The sequence below is a fragment of the Chrysochloris asiatica genome, unplaced genomic scaffold, assembly GCF_000296735.1.
Source record: "Chrysochloris asiatica unplaced genomic scaffold, ChrAsi1.0 scaffold00001, whole genome shotgun sequence".
Classification (NCBI taxonomy): Eukaryota; Metazoa; Chordata; class Mammalia; order Afrosoricida; family Chrysochloridae; genus Chrysochloris; species Chrysochloris asiatica.
In genome coordinates this window covers 49,268,515-49,276,826 of record NW_006408519.1, presented here as the reverse complement: position 1 = coordinate 49,276,826, position 8,312 = coordinate 49,268,515, and the positions used below count along the sequence as shown (strand labels likewise).

Genomic DNA, 8,312 nt, shown 5'->3' with positions numbered 1-8,312 from the left:
CATTCTGGCCCTTTAGCCCTGTCAGAATCCTTTCACCCACTGAGCGAGCACTCAGTCCCAGGCATTGATGGAGTGACATTGTGTCCTGTCCCCACGGAACTCACTGTCCAGCAGGGGGAGCTCTTTCAGCAGTATTCTAAGAAGGCATTGTGCTAGGCTAGAATTTAAGGAAACCTACCTGGTGGTATTGTAGCATACACACTGAACTGCTAACTGCAGGCCTGGCTGACTCGACAGCACTTAATAACAACCACCTGAGTAGGGATTGACTTGATGGCAGAGTGTTTGGAGTTTTGGTTTTGATTTGGTGGCGCTGCAGGATAAGCACTGGATTGCTAACTGCAAGGTTGGCAGTTCAAACCCACCAGACGCTCAAGGGAAGACAGATGAAACTTTCTACTCCAGCAAAAGATTTAAAGCCTTCGAAACCCTCTATTGGGTCACTATGAGTCAGAACCGACTCCATGGTCCTTAACAACACCAGCAGCGGCGTAGTGGAGTCCTGCTATGGCACTGTAGGATAAGCACTGGACTGTTAAGTGCAAGGTCAGTGGTTCAAACTGACCGGCTGCTCCTTGAAAACTATGAGTTGAAACACAAAAACAAGTGGCACAGTGACTTAAGCACTGGGCCGTGAACCAGAAGGTCATCAGTTCGAAGCCACCAGCCAGGCAGATGTGGTGGTCGGCTTCCGTGAAGGTGACAGCCTCGGAAACCCTACAGGGTGGTCCTACCCTGCCCTCGAGGGTCACGATGAGTTGGAACTGACTCTGTGGTAGTTAATGTGTGTGGTGTGCGGTTCCTTTTCCTTTTTCGGGTGGACTCAGAGGAAGGCTGTGGTCATGTCCACTTAGGGTGGCGATGGGAAGCAGCTCACACCCATATGTCCACTTCACACAGACTCACTGAGTGCCTGCCTCCTCTGTGCCTGCCAAGAGGGGCGTAATGACACGGTGCCTTCCTTATGGGGTCTGAGGTCTGATCCATGTGAGGCCACTATTTCACACTGAAATAGAAGCTGTGAAGAGATGCAATGCCATCTTTGAGGTGGTAGACTGGCCTCAATTAGCTGATGCCTACTCAGACGTTGGAAGAATGAGGAAGAACTGACTAGGACAGCAGAGGCTACTAGGAACTGGCATGATGGCCAGGGAGATTTGAACTCACAGCCATGGTGAGTTCACTTTGTCTTCAGGGCCTAGGAGCCTTGGAGGCCTCCGGCAGTGGAGAAGAAACAGTGAGCGGACAAGTTTACACCCTGGCTGCAGTGAGGGGGTGGTGTGTGAAGGGAGGCCATTGGGAAAGCAGAAGAGTCGATTGTTGTTGTTGTTATGTGCCATGGAGTCAGTTCTGACTCATAGTGACCCTGTACAGGGTTTCCGAGGCTGTAAAGCTTTACAGGAGCAGCAAGGTTCATCTTTCTCCCGTGGAACAGCTGCTAGTTTCGAACTGCTGATCCTGAGGTGAACAGCCCGATTCGTAACTATTATGCTACCAGAGCTCCTTAGAAGGGTCGTGATGCAGTAGGCTAAGCGTTGGACTGCTAACCGAAAGGTCGTTGGTTCCAAACACCTTCCACTCTGTAGGATGATATAGGGGAGAAAAGAGACCCCGTCTTCAAAGATATAAATATTATGTTGCTGTTTTTGTTGTTAAGTGCTGTTGAGTCGGTTCCGAGGAGCGGCTGATGGGTTTGAACTTGGATCTTTAGGTTCAGACTGTTCTTGCTGTCCAGTTTACTATCCTGCAGAACCACATCAGGATTCTAGAGACTATTAAGTTGTAACCAAGAGGAAGCACAGGGCAAAGACAAACATAGGTCACCCAGGTGAGGCACATCACAGACATCTGTCTCCACGTGGTGACCTTTGATAGGGCAAAGAGAGCAAAGAAGTCTCTTCGAACAAACGTTGACTGAGGGAGCAGCTCGTCGTCCCATGCGCGATTTTGGGTTAGGTGGTGGAGTCACTATGAGCCAGGAAACAAACAAACAAAGGATTTCCACCCTTGCTCCCCAGCAGTGACAGGGCAGAGATTCTCGTAAGTTTTGTCTGAGATTTGGGGAGTTGAGGGGGCCTTTGAAGCATCCATGCCAAGCAGACAGCTGGATAAACAGATTTAACGCTCAAAGGTGATGTTTGAGCTGACTCTTGAACAAATGATGGGGTGTTTTCCAGGTAAACAGCAGGGAAGGACATCCAAGTCAGTTCAGGGCAGAGGGTGTGACATAGCAGAGGCGGGGAACTGAGACAGCCCTGGTGAGTGGGGTCTGTAGCAAACGGTACCAACAGAGAGATGGGCGCTGTTACAGATAATGCTGTGCCAGCAAGTTTGGACTTTACCCTGAAGGGCTCGAGCAGTCGAGTGTTATCATCAGACTTGCACTTTAGGAAGGTCTTTCTGCCAGGAAAATGGAGGATCGATCTGGTGAGTCATTCATTCATTCAACAATGCCATATGTTACATGCTGTATGCGCAGCACGGTGTTGAAATGTTGGAGAAACAAAGGTCAGTACTACAGAGACAATGCCATTAATGGATTGAGTGTCTGTCGGAGAAGATGGACCCAGAAACAATTAATGACAATACGGTCTTTGTGATGGTACAGACGCGCACCAAGTTATCTGTGGTAACCTGAGAGAAGGGAACCTCACCCAGCCCTGGATGTAGAGGAGCCTTCTAAGATGGGATAATACAGAGTTTTAAAGGAATTGTAGGAGCCAAAGGGTGGTCATGAGAATTGCATTCCAAGAAAACGGGACAGAAGGCAGAATGAACAAAATCATGGAGGGCAGAAACAGCAGAATTTGTGAGGAGATCACAGGGGGTTTCTAGAAGGCAGCATAGGAAGCAGAAATGGTGAGTGACGAGGGGGAGACCCAACTCACGTGAGGCCCTTATTATTCATTGTTGTTAGGTGCCATCGAGTCAGTACCGACTCATAGTGATCCTATGCACAACAGACAAAACCCTGCCCGGTCCTGCGCCAACCTCACAATCATTGCTACATTTGAGTCCATTGATGCTGCCACTGTGCCAGTCCATCTTGTTGGGGGTTTCCCTCTTTTTCTCCAGCTCCACTTTGTTGTTGTTGTTGTGTGCCATGGAGTCAGTTTCGACCCATAGCGACCCTGTACAGGGTTTCTGAGGCTGTAAATCTTTACGGGAGCAGAAAGCCTCATCTTTCTCCCGTGGAACAGCTGATAGTTTCGAACTGCTGACCTTGAGGTTAGCAGCCCGATTCGTAACCACTATGCTACCAGAGCTCCTTTACCAAACATCATATCCATCTCCAGGGACTCGACTCTCCTGATACTGTGCCCCAAGTATGAGAGATGAAATCTGACCATCTTGTACATCTTCCAACACAGATTGGTTTGATCTTTTGGCCGCCCATGGTGCTTTTAATATTCCCTTCCAAATCCATAACTCAAATGCATCAATTCTAAGGTCTTCCTTATTCACTGTCCGATATTCATAGGAGGTTATTGAAAATACCATGGCTTGCATCAGGCGCACCTTAGTCCTCAAGTTGATATCTCTGCTCTTGAACACTTTCAAGAGGTCTTGTGCAGCAGATCTGCCTGATGCAGTACGTCTTTTGACTTCCTGACTGCTGCTTCCATGAGTGTTGATGGTTGATCTGAGCAAAATGTAGTCTTTTTCTCAATATTTTCCCCATTTATATGGATATTCTTTATTCATCTAGTGGTGAGGATTTTTTTTTCTTTCTTCTCACTGAGGTGCAAACCATACTGTAGGCCATGGTCTTTGATCTTCATCTTTAAGTATTTTAAGTCGTCTTCACTTTCAGCAAGCAAGGTTTTATCATCTGCATATCGCAGGTTATTAATGAGTCTTCCTCCAATCCTGACGCCTTGTTCTTCTTCATATAATCCAGTTTCTTAGGTTATTTTCTCAGCATACAGATTGGATAAGTATGATGAAAGAATACAACCCTGGCACACACCTTTCCTAATTTTAAATCATCCGGTCCCTTGTTCTGTTCCAACAACTGCCTCTTGGTCCATGTACAGGTTCCTCATGAGCACAATTAAGTGTTCCAGAAGACTCATTCTTGCAATATTGTCCATACCTTGTCAGGATATACACAATCGAAAACCTTTGTGTAGTCAATAAAGTATTCTCTGCTTTCAGCCAAGATCCATCTGACGTCAGCACTGATATCCCTCGATCCACGTCCTCTTCTGAATCTGGCTTGAATCTCTGGAAGTTCTCTGTTAATGTATGCGATATTAATGATATTGTCTGATGGATTTCCACATTCCATTGGGTCATCTCTCTTTGGAATGGGCATAAATATGGATCTCTTCCAGTCAGTTGGCCAGGTAACTGTCTTCCAAATTTCTTGGCATGGATAGTGAGTGCCTCCAGTGCCGCCTCAGTTTATTGAAAGATTTCAATTTGTATTCCATCTATCCCCAGTGCCTTGGTCTTTGCCAGTGCCTTCAATGCATCTTGGACTCTTTCCTTCAGTACCATTAATTCGTGATCATATGCTACCTCTTGAAATGGTTGAACATTGACCATTTCTTTTTGATACAGTGGCTCTGTGTATTTCGTCCATCTTCTTTTGAGGCTTTCTGCATCATTCAATATTTTGCCCGTAGTATCATTCAGGATTGGGCGTGTTTCGTTCTGCCGTGCATAAGGTCTCTATGAGTCGGTACCAACTCGATGGCATCTAACAACAATAATAAACATTCAGTATATCAAGTTGAGGATTGAATTTTCTCTTCAGTTCCCCGAGCTTGAGAAATGCTGAGCGTGTTCTTCCTTTTTGGTTTTCTAAATGCAGGTCGTTTGCACATTTTGTTATAATATTTGACTTTGTCTTCTCGACCTGCCCTTTGAAACTTTCGGTTCAGGTCTTTTACCTCCTCATTTTTTCCATTTGCTTTAGAAGCTCTACACTGGAGAGTAAGTTTCAGAGTTCCTTTTGACATCCATTTTGGTCTTTTCCTTTTTTCTTGTCTTCTTACTGACTTTTTGCTTTCTTCTTGTATGATAGTCTTGATGTCTTCTCACAATTCTTCTGGTCTTCAGTCTTGCGTGTCTACTGTATTAAATCTGTTCATCAGATTATCTCTAAATTCAGGTGGGATATGTTCAAAGTTATATTTTGGCTCTCATGGACTTGTTTTAATTTTTTCCAGCTTCAGCCTGAATTTGCGTATGGTGTGTTCTACAATCTGCCCCTGGGCTTATTTTGGCTGATGATATGGAGCTTTTCTACCATCTCTTTCTACAGATGTAGTCAATTAGTTTTCTGTGTATTCCATCTGGTTAGGTCCATGTGTATAGTCATCTTTTATGTTGTTTTAAAAAAGGTATTTGCAATGAAGAAGTCATTGTGGTCTTGCAAATTCTGTCATGTGATCTCCAGCATCGTTTCTATCACCAAGGCCATAATTTTTCAACTACTGATCCTTTCTTTTTGTTTCCAATAATAGTGGTATTAACTGGTCTTCTTTGTAGGCATATGGATATTATCCTATCACAGACAGTGCTGTACTTCAAGGCAGATCTTGGGTATGTTGTTTTTTGATCATGAATGTGATACCATTCCTCTTCAGTCCCAGCATAGTAAACCATGTGATTGTCAGATTCAAAATGGCCAATACTAGTCCACTTCAGCTCACTAATGCCTAAGATATCAGTTTATGCATTCCATTTCATTTTTTACAGTTTCGAATTTTCTTAAGTTCATACTTTGCACATTTTATGTTCCAATTATTAATGGATGTTTACAACTGTTTCTCTTCATTTTGAGTTGTGCCCATCAGCAAATGAAAGTCCCGAGAGCTTTACTACATTTGCGTCATTGCGGTTAGCTCTACTGTGAGCAGGGAACTCTTCCCCAGTTGCATTTTGAGTGCCTTCCAACTTATAAGGGCTCGCATCCTGCACTGTATCTGACAATATTCTGGTGCTCTTCATCATGTTTCAGTATTCAGAATTCTCGTGCTGACAGTGTTCCACTGCTATTTATAAGGTTTTCAGTGTCTAAATATTTGGAAGTAGCCCATCTCTTCTTCTTCCTAGGCTGTCTTCATCTGGAAGCTCAGCTGACACCTGTCCACTGTAGGTGATGCTGCTGGTATTTAAAATACCCATGGCATAGCTTCCGGAATCACAGCAACATGCAAACTACCATAGTACGAGAAACTGACAGATGAGTGGTGGAGATGATGCCGGGAGACTGAGAAAGCAGCGGGCATGATCAAGCTTGCATTCCATTGAGACCCCTCAGGAGTTCTGGGGGGTGGACTTGGCCACTGTACGATAGTGGGTAGACTCTAATGCTCAGCATTGCGTGGGGGCCCTGCATTTGATCTGATGTGTGTATCCTTGGTTTTTTTGTGATGTGTTGGACATCCTAATCTCTTTGTTAATGAAGCAGGATTAATATGGGGAGTATCTTGTGTCACAGCCTTACAAGAGGGAATGACTCAAATTCCAGCCTTATTTTGATGTAACAGAGTTTCCATAGGTGTGTGACCTGTATCCAGCATATGCAGGTTTCCCCCAGTACCCCAAAATAGAGCATTCCTCTGAAACCTTTCATAAGTCGAAGGCAGTGTCAAGTGAAGAAGCAATTACCCTAATTTATATGGAACAAAATGTTGAGCATTCTCAGGCACAAGACAATAACCCAACAAATCATACCCAAACCAACCCATGGCCATCGAGGTGATGCCAACTCATAACAGCCCTGCACAGTTGTTCTCAAACTGTAAGTCTTTCCTGGAGCGGAGCACCTCATCTTTCTCTGTGGAGTACCTGCTGGCTTTGAACAGCTGACCTTGTGGTTAGCAGTCCAGGATGTATCCTGTAGTGCCACCAAAATACCTTATTCATGCCAGTTAGCACAGGAAAACTACAATAACACCAACATACAGCATTATTCACAGACACATGAAGGAAGCTCTGAAAGTATGGAAAGGAGACACAGACAATGCATCAGTAATAGTTGGAGGTTTCAATACTCCACTTGCAGTCGTGCATAGAGCAACTAGAGGACTTGAAACAGAGAACTTGAATAATACTAGTAAATCAATTAGATCTACTATGCATCTAAAGAAAACTACACCCAAACAACAGAATACACGTTTTTCTCAAGTGCACGTGGAATATTCTCTAGTGCAGATTATATATTAGACTCTAAAGCAAGCTCCAATGAGAAAGGACTAAAATAATACAAGCATGTTTTCCAACTGTAATGAAATCAAAGGAGAAATTAATTATCAGAAGGAAACTTGGGGAAATTCACAAATGTGTGGAAATTAAACAGCACGCTCCTAAATAATCACTGAGTCATAGAAGTCAATAAGAGAGACATTATAAAGTTCTTTGTGATGAATGAGAATGAAAACGTAGCATACCAAAAATTGTGGGCTGCAGCCAGAAGGAAATTTATATTAGAAGACAGGAAGAACTCAAATCCAATGCAATCTCCTCCTACCATAAGAACCTAAAAAGGAAATTCAACCCAAAGCAAGCCGAGGAAAGGAATAATACAGATGAGAATGAAACAAATGAATTGTACAATAGTGAAAACCAACAAATTAAAAATTAGTGTTTTGAGAAGATGGTCAAGATTGACAGATCTTTAGCTTGACTGACAAAGCAAATGGAGAGAAGGCTCAAATGACTAAAACCCAGAATGAAAGAGGGGATGTTCAACTTCAGCCTAAACTTGCATATGAGCAACTGGTGGTCTGTTCCCCTGGCCTTGTTTTGGCAGATGACATGGAACTTTTCCACCATCTCTTTCCACAGATGTAGTCAGTTTGATTTCTGTGTATTGCATCTGGTGAGACCCATGTGTATAGTCGTCTCTTATGTTGTCTAATGAAGGTCTTTGCAGTGAAGAAGTCATTGGTCTTGCAGAATCCTATCCTGCAGTCTGCAGCATGATTTCTGTCACCAAGGCCACATTTTCCAACTCTTGGCCCTTCTTCTTTGTTTCCAGTTAATAGTGACCTTAAACCAAAGAGTGAACTTGAACCCCTCTGTCACATCATATGTAAAAATGGACTCAAAATGTCTTAAAGCCCTAAACATAACAACAAAAACTAGAGAATCTTAGAGGAAAACATAACTGCACCTCTTTGAGGCTCTGGAATGGGCCATAAGTTCTAAGAGAAACAACACCAAAAGCACAAGACACAAAAGAAAATAGAGAAATTACATTTCAGGAAAATTGAAAAAGTTTTGCATTTCACTGGGTACCATCAAAAAAGCGAAAAGGAACCGTATGGATTGGGAGAAGATGTGTGCACGCCGTA

The 8,312-nt window shown here is 43.6% G+C and overlaps 1 protein-coding gene across 2 annotated transcripts in view; it reads left to right on the top strand.

Annotated features, from left to right (window-relative positions):
- TRAPPC9 (trafficking protein particle complex 9) overlaps nucleotides 1–8,312 on the top strand; it is a 585,848-nt gene that overhangs the window by 246,962 nt on the left and 330,574 nt on the right. The window lies entirely within an intron of this gene.